Source organism: Equus caballus, chromosome 17, assembly GCF_041296265.1.
Source record: "Equus caballus isolate H_3958 breed thoroughbred chromosome 17, TB-T2T, whole genome shotgun sequence".
NCBI lineage: Eukaryota > Metazoa > Chordata > Mammalia > Perissodactyla > Equidae > Equus > Equus caballus.
Window position 1 is genome coordinate 55,164,997 of NC_091700.1, and position 11,496 is coordinate 55,176,492.

The following is an 11,496-nucleotide window of genomic DNA, read 5'->3' on the forward strand; positions in this document are numbered from 1 at the left end:
ATGTCCGCAACTCTGAAACAAGACAATGAATTCATAAGCTAGGAGAAAGAGATTATTTGAAGTGAGATATATTTGGTGAGCTATAAAGATCCAAGGGTTTGTGGGTTGCAAAGATTTCTTTGTCTCAAGATCTCTTTTGTCTCACCATTTTATTTTGAAAAATATCAAGCTTACATAAAAATAGTACGCGGAATACCATATTAAGCTATCTACATTCACCAACTGCTAACATTTTGCCACAGGTGCCCTATGTCTACACACCCAGATAATATTCACCTCCAAATACTAAATACTCCACCTGGTACCTTCTAAGAAGCAGGAAACAAGGACATTCTCTACCTAACCACGGTACCACGCTCGAGAAATAAAACATCGACACTATTAGCTTAATACAGTGTTTCTCAAATTGCCCGTGGAGAGGTATCAGTATTCCTTACGTCCAATCAATTGACAAAGAATACTTCAGTGAGATAAAATAAAAATGAATTCCTAAAAAGTGAGGAAGCACCTATATGCTACAACAATGTCAAATTAGTATAGAAATTTCCAATTGCTTACTCTCAGCTTCTGTACTTATCTCTATGTGGATCAAGAAAAAAAGAACTCATTGCTCGGCAATGCCTTCAGGAGCACATTTTGAGTAGCACTATTACGGTACTGAGTAAATATTCAAATGTCCCCAGTTACCCCACCAATTACGCTTATGATGTGATCCAATCAAGAATCACGTCTCTTTATTCTCCTTTAATTTAAGAAAGTGAGGCTTCGTCTTTTTTTTTTTTTTTTTTTTTCTGACGTTTATAACATTGACCTTTTGGAAGAATCCAAGTTAGTTGATTTGTAGAATTCCCCATAATGTGGTTTTGTTTGGGGCTACCTCACGATTAATTTCATTTGAATCTCTTTGTGTCAGAATATTACAATTGGCGAGTCTGTGCCCTTCCTGGTGTAAGATATTAAAAGGCACATAATGTTGGTTTGTCCCATTATTGATAATGTTAATATTGTGTCTGTCAGATTTGATTATGTATATAACTGTTTCCTGTTGTAATTAATGAATAATCTGTTTGATGATACTTTGTCATAATATAACTATCTTGTTCCCCAACAACATTTCGCCCAATGCTTTTATTATCTATTTATGAGACTTGCCTGAAATAATTATTATATTTTAGGTGAAAATGATAACTTTTAATTCTGTCCTTTTCTTTATTTATTAGCTAGCATTCTGTAAAGAAGAGCTTTCCTTTGTTCCTTCACTTTATTTTGGGAGAAGTATCTCTGTGGACTCATGGATTCTTTTATTCTTTTTCACTTAATGTGCTACAATCTATTATCATCATAATCCATTTTGAAGTTCAAATTGTTTGAAATTTGGCCAGTGAGGTTTTCTTCAGGCCGGTTACTATGCCCTTGTGACATGTCCCCATAAGTTTGTGAGTACTTCCTCACTTTCTAATACCAAAAGGTGTTCCAAACTAACCATGTACTTCCCTTGCCCAAGACTAAGAGTAAACCATTTCTGATTCCTCATTTCTTTGAGTAGGGAATGGTATTCAAAAACCAAGATCTGGGTCCTAGGGGCACTCATTACTCTCGCATGTTACATTTTTTAGATACATACAAAGGTGTTGACATTTTTTTGAATCCTCCTGTCACCATCCCAACCAGTACAAAAGAATTGTTTCACACATGGAAAGGTTTAGTATGAACTCTATTAGAAGAGATTTACTACTGAGAAGTTGTTGAGTTAAAATGTCATATACATTTAGACATTTAAACACTTATAACTAGGGCTATGTTGTCATACCTTATAGAGGTGAAGTTTATAATGCATAAAGATGTAAAATCTTGTTTCTATCTTTTCAGGAGTGATATTTTCACACTTTCCCAGTGCCCCTGATAAGATGTGATGGATCTCTCTCTCCTTACAACCCTAATAGGATGTTGTTTCTTAATAGTCCATGAATACATAGGACACTATGTCTCCTGCTATGAAAATTTCTGCCTGTTGCTCATCTAACCTTAACTAAATTTGCACCTTTGAAAAACATGTTACTTGGTTTCTCAAAGTATCTATTTCTATATGAATAATATTCTTTCTTCATAAGATTGATACAAAGATTGAAATTTCATAGAATGACCTCAGAAATTGTGACCTTAAATCAAACAAAATCAAAAGAACGACCCAAAATCTAGTTAGTGGTATTTGAAATATCCATAAATGTTTGGGATTCTGAGAATGCAGGATTCAGTCAAGATCAAAGGGTTTAAGCATAAGGCAGAAAACACATTTACATATTCTATCAAGTTAAGACCTTTAGACCTACTCATGAAGATATTTAAATATCCTAATAGATTTTAAAATGCAAAATCCAATAAAACGATCAACTTGAGAAAATTGTCAGGCTTCCATGATTCCACCAAGCCAGAAGCTAAAATAGAGTTTTATGTTACTTAACCACTGTATTCTTGAAATTTGAACCCCAGGACATAGTTTGTTTGGTTTTTCCCCCAAAGATTTTATTTTTTTCCTTTTTCTCCACAAACCCGCCTGGTACGTAGTTGCATATTCTTCGTTGTGGGTCCTTCTAGTTGTGGCATGTGGGACGCTGCCTCAGCATGGTTTGATGAGCAGTGCCATGTCCGCACCCAGGATTTGAACCAACAAAACACTGGGCCACCTGCAGCGGAGCGCACGAACTTAACCACTCGGCCACAGGGCCAGCCCACATAGTTTTTTATTAATAAAAATGCAGAGCACTAGGCAGGGGAGATAGTACAAAGAACAACCTGGACATTTGAAACTTCAAGTCACATAATAGGCCAAATGCTCAGACAGTAGGGAACCTCAATTGTCCAAGACAGTAATTTTCTTCCTAATAGTCAACATCTTTCAAAAGGGAAAGACTTCATATTAAACATGGACATGTTTAAAAGTAAACACAGTAGAGGCTTCTGGTTTCAACTCCAATATATAAAGAAATGAGAATGTGTCATTTCTATTCCTATAACGAGCAAATCTAGATAAACGGAAAACCAGTTACTTCTCTTAGACCTAGAAGAGGACTGAGATTATGGACAAATTGCTACCCTGAGATCTAAAGAGATAGGCGCATCCAGAAAGACACACCAACAGAGATCTGCCTACCTGGAGCAGAAGCCAGTGGAGCCATAAACTGGTAGGCACACCTAAAGGGTAATTTTAGCAAATTACTGGAGACTGAGTGTGGTCTGGAGTGAAAGTGAGAAACTCCTGGTGGCCACAGTCATAGAAGGGCATCCACACTTTCATGGAATCTCTGTCCAGCAACTCCACATGTTCTCAAGGTGCATGGAGGCTCTGATAGTGGGAGAGGAAGAGTAATATCGTAAAACATGCCTAAAGCCTTCTCCATAAAAATGGCCTACTCTCCAGGAGAAAGAACTTTGCCAGAGCACAATTCTAAAATTTTATCCCTGCTGGGAGAAAGGAATTTCTCCTCATTTCATCTCCCTTGAGCCTTCTGGTCTCAGTGAAGCAGGGAGAAAACAGAGTCAACAAGGAAAAAGATTGAGAAGGCTAGAGCCGGTGGGGGAGTGGGGGGACAGTGAGCTATACCACTGGAGAAACATTTGTGAAAGTCCCAGAACCAAGAGAAAAAGACAATGAAAGACTGAGATTTAATCAGCTTTAGCCTAAAGCTGTAGAAAAGGCATAATAAAAGAATTCATAAAAATTAGAGCAGAAATCAATGAAACTGAAAATAGGAAATCAATTGAGACAATCAACAAAACCAAAAGCTAGTTCTTTGAAAAGATCAGTAAAATTGATAAACCATCAGTCAAGTTAACCAAGAAAGTAGAGAAAAGACAAAAATTACCAATACCAAAAATGAAAAAGGAGTTTAAATGACTAATAAAGTAACACTATGAACAAATCCAGAACCACAAATTTATTATCTAGACAAAATGGACCAATTCCTTGAAAGACACAAACTACCAAAACTTACACATGCAAAAATAAATAACCTGAACAGGCCTATATCAACTACAGAAATTAAATAAATAATTAATGACATTCCAAAAAAGAAAGCATCGAGCTCAGATGGTTTCACTCATGAATTCTACCAAATATTTGATGAAGAAATAATACCAATCTCCACAATCACTTCCAGAAAATAGAAGCAGAGTAAATATTCTCTGACTCATTCTGAGGCCAGTGTTACTTTAATACAAAACCAGATAAAAATATCACAAGAAAACTACAGACCAGTATTTCTCATGAGCATAGAAAAAAAAATCTGCAAGTAAATATTAGCAAATCAAATCCAACAATGTATAACAAGAATTATATACCATGGTCAAGTGGGATTCAGTCCCAGTATGCAAGGCTAGTTCAGCATTTGAAAATCAGTGTAATCTGCCATATCAATGACATAAAGAAGAGAAATCATATGCACATCAATTAATGCAGGAGAAAACACTTCATGAAACCCAACACCCATTCATGATAAAAATACTCAGCAAACTAAAAGAAGAGGGAAGCATCCTCAACCTGATAAAGACCATCTACCAAAATCCTATAGCTAAAGTAATACATAATGGTAAGAAACTGGAGACTTTTAAGATTGGGAACAAGGCAAGAATGTCCTCTCTCATTTTTATTGTATCTCATAATAGTTTTAATTTGCATTTCTCTAATGGTTAGTAATGCTAACCGTATTTTCTTGTGTTTATTTTCCATTTAATATGTCTTCTTCAGTGAAGTGTTCTGTTCTTTTGTGCACTTTCTAATTGAACTGTTTGGTTTTTTTACTTTTGAATTTAGAGAGTTTTTCATATATTCTGAATCTGAGTTCCTTGCCAAACATAAGATTTGAAAATATTTTCTCCCAGTTGGTGGCTTGTCTTTTCTTTGTCTTAACAGGGTCTTTCACAGAGCAAAAGTTTTTAATTTTGATGAAGTCCAATTTATCAATTTTTTTTTATGGATTGTAGCTTTGATGCCATGTCTAAGAACTTGTCACCTAACACGAAGTCATGCAGATTTTCTACTTTATTCTCTTCTGAAAGTTTTGTAGTTTTATCTTTTACATTTAGGTCGAAACAATCAATTTTGAACTCAGTTTTATATTTGAGAGGTTTAGATCAAGGTTGATTTTGGTTGATTATTGATGTCCAATTGTTCCGGCACATTTTGTGAGAAGATTATCCTTCCTCCATTGAATTACTTTTGCACTTTTGTCAAAAAACTGTAACTTGAATTTAGCATGCATAAACTTACTGAGCTGTCAATTTAAAAATCACAAGTCCAAAGCCATCATGTGGCATACTGAGACATTTAGAAGAACTCTAGCTTCACCTCATTGAAAAGTTTAATTTGTTAGATTTATAAGAAATTTTTTTGGAGGATGGAGAATTATTTTATTTTTCTTTTTTCAACTTTATTGAGACATCACATGTCCTATTGACAAATAAGAATTGTATATATTTAAGGTGTACAAATCAATGTTTTGATTTTTAAGTACTCCAAAGGGTTTATTTGTTAGTCAGACAATTGAAATACCTTAAAAGGAAATCAATCATATTAAGTGTAGAAATGTAGCTTAAAATGAGTGAAAAGTGATTAACTAAATATGTAAATGATACCAAATATTATTAAAAAGCCCCTCAAAAATAATTGCTAAAATTTTCTAGACCCATCAATAGACTAAGTCACACAAGCTGCACTTACATACTTAAAGCGTGTATTTTGAATTTATAAGTTTGATAAATTGAACACTAATTTTAAAAAGTAAAATAACACCTATTAAAATAGCTGAACTTTAAAATAACTGTAATATCAAATGCTGGAGAGGATGCAGAGAAGCTGAATTCTTCATACATTGCTATCAGGAATGTAAAATGGTGCAACTACTCTGGAGAACAGTTTGGCAGTTTCTTACAAAAGTAAATATGTACTTACCATATGACCCAGCAATTCCACTCTTGGGCATTTATCCAAGAGAAATGAAAATTTTGTTCATATATAAACTTGTACACAAATGCTTATAGCAGCTTTATTTGTAATAACCAAAAACTGGAAACAACCCAAATATCCTACAACAGGTGAATGGTTAAACAAGTTGTGATATAATCATACCATGGAATACTACTCAAGAGTAAAAAAAAGAATGAACTATTGAGAGATGCAACAGCTTGAAGGCAATTATGCTAAGCAAAAAATCTAATCTTCAAAGATTACCTATAGTAAGGTTTCATTCATATAACATTATTGGACAAAATTATGGAGATGGAGAACAGATTAGTGGTGAGCAGGAGTGAGGGACTGGCAGCAAGAGCGGAAAGGGAGGTGGTGTGTCTACAGAAGGCAGCATGAAGAATCCTTATAGTGACGGAACTGTGTGTATCTTGAAGTGGTGGCAGTCACACAAATCTGCACATATTACATAGAACGCACACATGCAAATGAGTGCATGTAAAGCTGGTGAAATCTGAGTATCAATGTCAATATCCTGGTTGTTTTACTGTACTCTAGATTTGCAAGATATTGCCATTGAGAGAAACCAGGTGAAATACATACAGAATCCCTCTATATTATTCCTTACAGTGGCACACAAATCTACAATTAAATTTTTTAAACTTAAAATTTAAAAGAATAGTAAATCTACAAATAGTCCCTTCTGTGTAGACACACACACACACACACTTAATCACAATCCCTTAAAGCATCAAAACATGCCTACACTAACATAAAGATATACAGAAATTGTTTAGAACAATGGATGAAAATATAGTATGCAATTCACAGACTGTACCTTCTGTCACTGTTGTCTCTATTATTACTACGTCTATAAAGGTTATCATTAATTTAACGTTTGGAACTGGTATTTGCTCTTATGCCTGATACTCTTCCTTCAAACATCTTCTCGCCTAACTTCCTCACTGTTTTTAGGTATGAGAGTTTTACCACAGAAACCACCACTTCTTTGACCAATCTGTCTCAAATAACCCTGCCTGATCTTTCCACCTTTTATTTCTCCCCTCCATCCTTTCCTCTATTTATTTTTCTTCTTAGCACTTGTGACCAAATGAAATATTGCATTTTTCTGTGTTAACTTGTTTATTCTCTATTCCCCGCCTTAGAAAGCAAGCTCTGCGAGCACAGGGCTTCATCTGGTTTTCTTCCCTGTTGCATCCTCAGTTCTCACAAAGTGCCTGGCATGATAAAGCCTCAGGATTTATTAAGTAAGTAAACATTGCAATGAACTGATGAATGTTGATATTAAATATTAAAATGCAAACACTAATTTTTCTCCATTTTTAAGTAACAGCTTCTGATATGTGAGAAGAATGCTAGATGTCTTAGAAATCTCTTTTCAAATTTTTTATTAAAATACTCATAAAACTATTTTTGAAAGACTCTTCTATGCACTTCAACATCAAAAAAAAAAGATCAATGAAATGTTGCGTTCTTCTAGGGTTTGACACAATTCTCCTTATGCCTTATTCATGAGTTAGGGTCCCTTTTGGAATCTGCTCTCTTAATTTCACTTCTCTGCTTCCACTAGCTGTTCCAGTTAAATGGTTCTTGGAGTTCCACCTCGTAAGGTGGAAGCTCAGTTGCCTCAGACCAAATTTGCATTTTGCCTTTGGGTTCCATATAAAGTCTCTTCCTTGAAGTTTCTTTCTGCCTCTTCATGCAAGAACTTTGGAATTCATCTAGCTGCCTAAGTAGAAGCCTCCCCATCTTTTCCTCCCAGGATAGCTACAAGTCACTTTATGTTCCCTAGAGAGAGGAAATGGCATTTTAAAAATATCTACTGTGCACCACAACTGTTTTAGAGGTGATACACACTAACTTTCCTTCTGCTTCAGTTCTTAAAGGAACATCTTTTCCACCAAAGTCCACCATGAAATGGGTTCCAGCAACTTTCCCAATAAATAGGAAAAAGAAACTTGCATAGGATCTATGGAAGATTACAGGTTCCTACTAGTTTTTGAGTATTCTAAAAATGCTGTATATGCTTCAGGATATTAGAAGGGCTGAGGCTCCAACAGATAGTTACCAGACAGCAAAGTGAAAGTAAAACCGCTCCCACTCTAAATGATGCGGGATTTACACAAGGATGCTGGAAAACCTATTTCATGATTTCTGGAGACCGTAAGCTTTGAAAAAGCAGTCAGAGAGGAGATTGATGAGGAATACTGTAAAATATAAGGCACTCCAAGATAATGTAAATTCAATACTACTGGTAGCTGGCTCCCATCCTCTACCTAGCTTTCCATTCTCAAAATGCCCAGCACACGATGTGAGGTTGGGTAGGATATTGATCATTTGTGACAAGGTAGGGTCAGTTTTATTTGGTGTAAGTTTGACTGTCTTTATATCCTAATGAAAAAGTATTGTTTTTCATTAAACTCAAAACAGTACACACTTACAGTTTATAGATTTGAATTCTGGAACCCAAATTTGTGTCCTTGTGGGAATTTTACTATGTATCTTTGGCAGAAGCTCTTGTCCTCCTAGGAGGCCTTTCTAACCCCAAGCCTAGCTGGAAGAGAGGGATGGTGTGAGGAAGACAGCCCAGCCTTCAATAGGACTAATCAAAGTGTGTGGGAGTGTATGCTAACAGTTGGGCGCTCTAGAGGACCAGGACCTGACCCATGCACACAGTAGCCTGTGAGCTGATGTCTGACCCTTGCTTGGGCAGAGGAGGGCTGGCTTAACTCACTTGGTGGCAGAGCGTTGGGTCTGGTCTGTGTCCCTGAGTTCAACAGAGCAGAAGAAACTGAGTCTTCTCCCAGAACAAGATGTAGGACATGTGGGAGAAAACACTGTCATGAGTGCTGTCCAATATCCTGGGTCCTGTCCAATAGTGTGGTCTAAGGTCTACACAGACTACAGCAGAAAGATGCAGCAATAGCAGTAGGTGGATATCAGGTGGCTTAGAAAGGAATCCCAAACCACCATAGGACTGAGCTGCATCCTCCGGGAAACTGCAGGAGAGGAGCTAGGAGGCACCCTCTGAACTGAAGCACGCATTAAACACATCACGAGGAAAGAAAGGCAACTTGGACAATCTGCCAAGGCCAACAGTCTGTCACAATACCAAGCAATGGTTGTCCTATCCTCTTAATCTCTTCCCCAACTTGACCCCAGGCAGAGTGGAAGAGCAGCAGGTGAGTATGGGTAGAGGACCCCACCTTCTCCGTTATAAGTCTCCAGTCTGAAGCAGGTCCAAATTAAGAGAAGGAAGATTATGCTATAAAAGTTAGGAGCTCCAATTATTATACAGTATTAGACACTTCAATTAGTTAACTGAGACAATATTTGTGACTTAAAGTTTTTTTAGAACCATGTCTTATCTAAAAATCTGACTTCTTATCTTGGGCCAAATGGAGTTTTCTTCCAGGGGCAGGAGAAAATTACCCCGACTGAATGTGCAAGAAAAGAAAAGAAAATTTCATTCTGATTAAAATCCATGTATCATGCCTATTCAATATGCTGGCCACACATACATGATGCTATTTACACCTCACAGCATCTTTGAGAGCTAGGCATGCAATTTGTGCTGTTGTGATGAGCCACATGCTCAAAAAGGCCTTGTGCTTGTTTTTGTTTTTTTTGTTTGTTTTTGAGGAAGATTAGCCCTGAGCTAACTACTGCCAGTCCTCCTCTTTTGCTGAGGAAGCCTGTCGCTGAGCTAACATCGTGCCCATCTTCCTCTACTTTATACGTGGGACGCCTGCCACAGCATGGCTTGATGAGTGGGGCCATGTACGCACCCGGGATCCAAACTGGCAAATGCCCGCGCCACCGAGAAGCGGAACGTGCAAACTTAACCGCTGTACCACCAGGCCGGCCCCCTTGCGCTTGGTGTAATGCTCTGTTCTTGCTCTCTTGAAATCCTCAATAATTTTGGGAAAAGGAGCACCACATTTTCATTTCGCACTGTACCCTATAAATTACGTAGTTGGTCCTACAAAAAAGATTTGGGGATGCTTGCCATGTTCAACTTCTTGACCTGGATTGGAATTATATGGTGTCAACTTTTAACAATTTGTTATACTGTACATATGCTTATGCAATTTTTGGCATGTATTTTTGTATTAAATAATTTTAAATGTTAAAAATAAATCCTTCCCCAGAAACAGTTTTACTCCAGAAAATGCAAAAAGAATTTTTAATTTCTGACTTACATTCTCAGTGAGACGTAAAGTCATGTTTCTGTCAAATAAGCAAAAATAAGAAGAGAGTAAACTTAAATTTTTTAAATTTAAGAATTGAAATAATGAGGCTGGCCTGGTGGCACAGCATTTAAGTGTGCAAGTTCTGCTTCTTGGCGGCCCGGGGTTTGCCGGTTCGGATCCCCAGTGTGGCACTGCTGGGCAAAAGCCATGCTGTGGTAGGCATCCCACGTATAAAGTAGAGGAAGATGGCCATGGATGTTAGCTCCGGGCCAGTCTTCCTCAGCAAAAAGAGGAGGACTGGCAGTAGTTAGCTCATGGCTGATCTTCCTCGGGGAAAAAGAAGAATTGAAGTAAAACCTCTACTGGTGGGTCAGCCCAGTGGCACAGGAGTTAAGTTCGTGCGTTTCACTTCAGGTGGTCTGCAGCTTGGTGTTTCAGATCCCAGGCATGGACGTACACACCACTTATCAAGCCATGCTGTAGCAGGCATCCCACATATAAAGTAGAGGAAGATAGGCACAGATGTTAGCTCAGGGCCAGTCTTCCTCAGCAAAAAGAGGAGGATTGGCAGCAGATGTTAGCTCAGGGCTAATCTTTCTAAAAAAAAAAAAAAAAAAACCTCTCTTGGAAACACCAAATAGCAGACTTGACACAGCAGAAAAATAAATTTTTAAGAAGAAAAGGATAAGCTTAAGATGTAATCCTACAACTCAGAATGAAGATGTATGAACGTGAGAGAAGATAATAGAAATTCAGGTTAAATGACAGAGATTCAGATTACAAATAATGGTCATCAAAAAAAGAGGAAAAAAAAGGATCAAAGTAAATTATAATAAAAATATATCTTTCCAGAGTTGAAAGGTCCTGACACCGAAGAAACTAAGAAGGATCACTGTGTTCATGGCAAATTTAATAAGCAGTGTGTTTCCTGTTAACTTTATTGTGTGAACCCCAAGAAAATAAAAGTTATCTTGAAACTTCTAAACTGAAAAAAAAAATAATCTCCCAAGAATTAATGTATAATAGAGAAAGTTCCATTTTTTTGTTCTTTTCTCTGCAGAAAACAATAAATATCTTTGTGTTTTTGGCAGTGGCGACAGAGGGAGGTGATGACACAAAAAGGCATGGTAACCAGCCAAGCTGGCATTCGTGACTGAGAGCAGAATGGCAATCGCAGACCTTCATTGCTTCAGAAAATATACTCAAATACTACTATGAAAGAGATTAAAGATGTTAATTAGTCTACTGGAAAATGAAAACGAATCGAATTTAATACTCTATCATTGGGAAGTCATGGTAGAATAGGAAAGAACTAGCGTT